The sequence below is a fragment of the Branchiostoma floridae genome, chromosome 5 (assembly GCF_000003815.2).
Source record: "Branchiostoma floridae strain S238N-H82 chromosome 5, Bfl_VNyyK, whole genome shotgun sequence".
NCBI classification, from domain to species: Eukaryota; Metazoa; Chordata; class Leptocardii; order Amphioxiformes; family Branchiostomatidae; genus Branchiostoma; species Branchiostoma floridae.
Genome location: NC_049983.1, coordinates 4,969,340 through 4,975,063, shown reverse-complemented (window position 1 = coordinate 4,975,063; position 5,724 = coordinate 4,969,340). Strand labels below are relative to the sequence as shown.

Sequence of the window (5,724 nt, the reverse complement as noted above, 5' to 3'; positions counted from 1 at the left end):
AATTGGCATTAAGTAAGCGGAGCGATCATTTCTGCCTGTCCCCTGAAGTGGACCAAACCGGCATCACTTCCGGAGCCTTCAAGAGGCTTTCCTCAGCCAGTTGTTGTGTCCTCTAAAGTCGGTCGAGTCCAATTTTGGCAAGCGTCAGTCGTTAGTGTTTGTGGCACGCCTGAAGTATAGCAGAAGACACGGGGGACCCGATATCTCTGCCGGCTACGTCAGTTCGCCAACACCGACAATCTCTGCAGATCGGCCTGCCAAGAAGCGGAACATTAAAGGGACAACAGTTACAAAGGTACAGCTAGCACCTTTTTTGGTTTATTTAATGTCAGTTGTAGGGACGAACATTTTGGACAACGGCCCGTTGGCAAGAAAGCTTTATTTTGTAACATACCACAGGAGCAGATGTGTACATCTGCCTCAAAATCTCTCAACAGTGAAGGATCTTTTTAAACAGGTGACAGCAGCTTCAAATGCGCAGTGTTTATAACGATGTGCAAATGACAATCGGGAATCTTATTAGACATTATAGTCCTATAAAATTTAGACAGGACAAGTAGTGAAAGAGTCACCACAGTATTATTTACTACACAACTGCACAAGTGTTTCTATTTAAAACTTTATCCAAGATCTGGAGAGCGCTTTATCTTGAAAATGCCTGACCTCAGTACATACAAGCCTGCGCTGAGACTGTTTATACTTCAGCCACGCATTAAGTTTTGTGTCGCCATCTGGAGGGCGCGACGTCACGTCAGCAGTTTTTGGTTAGAGCTCGGTCACTCGTCGTGCTTTACGACAGAAACTCCAGGATCTGCCTACAGATCATTCAGCAGTCTTATGACGGGAAATGTTTGCGTCCGGTTCTGCCGCATCCTCGCAGAAAAGTCCCACGACAACAAAACAAAATCGTAGTCTGACTGCTTTTTTAAAATCTGTTGACAGACAGGAGAACGGCCTGCAGTGCCCGTACTGAGGGACACACTGAGAAGGCGCCATGCCCGATTGGGGAGGGCGCATGACCTTTCACAACTGCCAAGTTTATTTCACTGACCTAAAGAATTGTTTCCATTTCAGCCGTTATTCTTATCTTTTACAATGACAAGGTTCCTTTTGAACCATTGATAACCGGGTGGTAAATCATGCAAAAAAACAATTCTCAATGTCGGTACATTTTTCTGTCCATTCGTATTTCCTCCATAACAGACTGTGTAAGTTGTTCCTTTCCTGTCAGGGACCGTCCACTTTGAATATAGGGGTGTTTCTTACGTCATAAGTTACGGTGTATTCACTAAAGATGAAAGCGGCATTTGTCAGGAGTTCAATTACTAGTACTCTGAGCACGTGACGTAGGGACACTTAAATAACAGCGACGGGGGCCGATACCGCTTGCCAGGCATCTACGATTCTTAACTCGAGTCACGTGTCCCTACGTCACGTACTCCTGGCGAAAAATTCGAGGTGAGCAATTTCTTGTGTTGAATGACAGTTAAAAACTTCGATAAACATAACGTGATCTTTTGACGGTTTGATTTCACCAGTCTGTGTCGCAATACAAATGTTAAATACTCACAAGTCACATTCAACCTGTGTAATCACTTTCAAACACTTTCATTGCTTAGTACGTTAGCCTTCATCAAAGATTAGAAAAAGGATGTCCTTGGTACAAAAAACGTAAATCGCATAAAATTTAAAAAAAAAATGATCTCTAGTTTTTAGGTTAGGCCACAGCAAGTAAATTTTATGGATTTCATCAGCGCGCTTATTAATTTTCGCCTGATTTCAGGAAGAAAAAAAACAAGAATTTTTTTTCCTCTTCGGGGATGGTCAGATAGACCAAAATGGGCAAACATGTTGTGTTGTAGCCTAATAATCATACTTGTAGAAGTGACACTAGGGAGGTAGCCATGGCTATAGTTGCAGAAGGGATACTTATTGAATTAGTTGTAAAAGTGGCACCAATATGGAAGCCTTGAATGTAGTTGCCAACTTGGTGGAAAGTGTCCCACACAAGAATCTCTTTAACTTCACTAGTTCACTTCTTTAATATAGGAATAAATGCCTTGTTAGTTGTGATGCCACGTTTTGTCACTTCAAATCTTGTTACGACATTTAAGGTGTCTCTTAAAAAAAGTTAGCCATCTTGTTTTTTCCCCATCTTGTTTTTTTCGCCCTATCTCACTATTTTTTCAGTCTGCAGAGGATATCATCCATAAAATTTACTTGCTGTGGCCTTATAGAAGGAGCTTTGATAATTTCTGTTGCGTCAAATGAGACATACAAAAAATGTATACGTCGACATTCACGATTCAATTATAGAATACCCAAAACAATTTAGATAATTCAAAATGTTGACATTTGTCTAGAGTAGAAACTTCGCCTTCCCCCAACAAGTAACTATAGCTAGATTGAGATGGCTTTGCCCTCGCGGGAGTAGATTATATAGACTGGGCCGCTTCGAATTCAGACAGCAATATCCTGAACTGTCTAGACCGACACTGGAGAAATAAAGCGGCCTTAGTGTGTCTTAGAACCTTGTTGACTTCAGGTCAGATATGTCAGTAATTGGTGAAAAACGACACAGACTGGCGGCTGGAATTTTAACGAGATCTGTGAGGGCGTTTTCAACCCCACCCCCTTCGGAAATAAATTGTATGGAACTTTAATATGCAAAGCTGCCCTTCTGTCCGAATGAGTGGACATTTTTTTCTGGCAATCTATTCCACTATCGGCATGTGGGTATGCACCATGTAGCTGGTATGTCACGTCATGTGTTTTCACTCATTAGTTACACGGGCTTTATCAGATAATCATTGGTCACAAGCGGGAGGGAGTCAGGGTGCAACCAAGCAGAGGTGAGGGGGGGGGGAGGCGGGAGATCGTAACCTTTTCTGACTTGTCCTGTTTCAGGGGTGCCTAAACATTTTCACGAACCCCATGAGATTCGTACGAACATTATGTGATACGCACGAATCACTATGCGAAAACGCACAAACCTTATGCGAAACAGGCCGACCACCGCCGCGTCACGTGGCATTACGTCATTCGCATAAGGTTCGTGCAAATCGCATAAGGTTCGTATGTGTCACATAGTGTTTCGTGCGTATCACATTATGTTCGTATGAATCTCATGGTAGGGTTCGTGCCAATACTTAGGCACCCCTATGCTTTCTGACAGTCGTCCGGAGGTACAAGATGTCTTTCCCGGCAGTTTTGTGTTGGCTGGTGCCCGCCATGTGGCACATGAACGTGATCCATCTTTCTCGGGTCCTGTCGGCATCTCTAGGGCTGAAGTCTTCAGCTTGTCCAGCTGTCACTGTGGCTGACTGTGCACTATGTCACCGGTATCTGATGGTTGTGAACTGTATCTCCTCTACACATCTTATCATCTATTTCACGCTTTCATGGGTACCAACGGTAACTGTGTGTTGAAAAGTAAAGCAACAGAACTGGAAGTTGGGTTCCCAATTTTGCAAATTTCTTGGAGGCGTTTGAGAACCCCGTGGTGTAATTAATGTGATTGATGATGTAAGTGTTTCTACAAGCTATTATTGATCAATTGGACATAGAACAGTGCGCTAATAACTTCCATGCACGGTCAATGCACGGTCATTGCACTATGTTCCGAAATCCCTATGTTCCGATGTCCCTATGTTCCGAAATGTCTTTGTAAGTGTTCTGGCGTTGTAGCGACCGTTGGGAGCCGACCAAAGCTGCAAAAGCCAACAAGGGATTTGCGGCCAATGTGTATCTAATCATCTAACATTAGAATTCTAAGATCATGTGACGTTACCTTCTTTGAATATTCTCCTTTTGTATAAATTTTGGACATCTCGAAATCTGTATCATAAGCATTAGCTGATACCCTGGGGCCCAGACAGGATTGGGTTGCTAGCGTGTTTTGTTCGGGGAGCCAAGATCTCATATTAGCGCTCCCGGACAGTTTAAGCCCGAAGGAGTTATCGCTACCCTTTGCAGGTGGACCTCCTTCAGGCTTAAACTTCCCCGATCGCTAATAAAAAATCTGCGGGCTGACTGTCTTGGGCCACCGAATGAACTGTCCTAGCTGCCCGATCCCGGCTGGCCCCCAGGGTATTAACTGAACGCGCGCCATCGGCAACAGCATGTAACAGCATGTTTCTAAATGTAATTTCCAGGTTTTCTTGTTGCCTCACAGCAATGACATTTAGTGTAATTTAACGAACCTTTCATGATTACTATGCATTATGCCAAAAGCCAAGTTGCGGACCGCATATTTGACTCCGGTTGGACAGGAGACAAGCTATGAGCCTGTGCATGATCTGTGTATCTGTGCAGTTGACATAAGTCGGTCAGTGGGGCAGAATTTGTGATCCCTTGGGCATGCAATCAGTTATCTCTGTAGGTGATCTCACCGCTGTCAGCAGGCCATGTGAGCAGTGCTTTTCTGTCCTGTAGCCTGGGTTTGGTTTATTTGTTTTGCTCCTATCCTCCACGAGATTCGCGGAGCCTACAGTGGCAACGTATAGGCACACTTGTGCGCATATTCTAATCTCCAGTCAGATCTTGCGTGGCATAAGATAGCATCATAAGCTGGGGAAGGAGTTTAGCCGGCAGAGGAGTAAATTGGCCAGTCCAATGATCTGTTTTCTGATACTTTTTTTCAATCTTTTTTTTAACAGCCGAAAATTGATGCGAGCGCGGATGTCATCCATATAATCAAATCAACATGAATTAAGTGTGGTTAGTTGTTAGAAGTCATTTTAACCAGAAGTGTTCCATATTCGCACATGGGTGATTTTGGAGCAGTCTATTTTTGCATGGGGAGGGAGATGGCTGAAATATGCTGTATTTGCTTTCAAGCAAATGTCGGCCTTTACCTCTACCTGGTTGGTATTGACTTGTGTACGGAGGCTACTTGTACAAACATCAGAGCGACGGTTACTCTTTATTCAAGCGAGCAATTTAACCTAGTGAGACGTGAGTTGGGCTGTTGGAAGGCCTTTCCATCATGTACTCCTGCATCATGGAGATATTGCAAACTGTTCTTCTTCTGTGAGGGTGGGCGTTGTCATCTTCCAGACTACCATTCTGTCCCATATTAGAGGTAGGAAATTGCAACTGGGTTGAGTATGGTGTCCCTATCCAGTGTTCTCACCAGGCCTTTTCAGCATAGCGGGCCGATACGCTGTGGGCTGGAAAAATGACGCTGTAAAAAGCCCGCTACGCTGTATTTTCACCCAGCGTAGCGGCAAAAAAATCGGGGAAAACTGGAAAAATACCGTAGTAAAAATGCGAAAGCACGTGCCAAGCACGCGCCTCCGCTGTTTCAGGAAGTTTCAGCTCGAAGGGAGGTGTTTTATAGCACCCCGCGTACCGCGTATCTCGCAGCCCCCACCCAGGACCGCCCCTTGCGCGGCGTGCGTTCTGTACTGTAAACAGAGAACCGGCACAAAACTTGTAAAAAGTTTCGGTTCAAGTCCGGTTAAAATCGGAACGGCAAGAAACGCTTCTTGGACTTGCACAAAAATAGCACTTGTATACATTCCCTTTTATGTTGCAGTATACTTGTAAATCATCTAAAACCTTCCAAAGATCGAGAAATTTGCGTTGAGAAATGACGAAAACATCGTGCGTGCATGCAGGCAGCTAGCGGTAATGGCGGCGAAAACATCGTAAAATCTCGCAAAAAATTCTCGCGAGATCTGATGCGTCTCTGTGACGTCAGGGGAAGCTAGCGATCTCATT

The 5,724-nt window shown here is 44.3% G+C and overlaps 1 protein-coding gene across 2 annotated transcripts in view; it reads left to right on the top strand.

The window, feature by feature from the left end:
• Positions 1-8: 8 nt before the first annotated feature.
• LOC118415777 overlaps positions 9-5,724 on the top strand; it is a 16,000-nt gene continuing 10,284 nt past the window's right edge. For both annotated transcript variants that reach the window (XM_035820594.1, XM_035820593.1), the window contains exon 1: positions 9-295. The gene's annotated coding sequence lies outside the window, so the exon portion shown is untranslated. The remainder of the gene's footprint in view (positions 296-5,724) is intronic.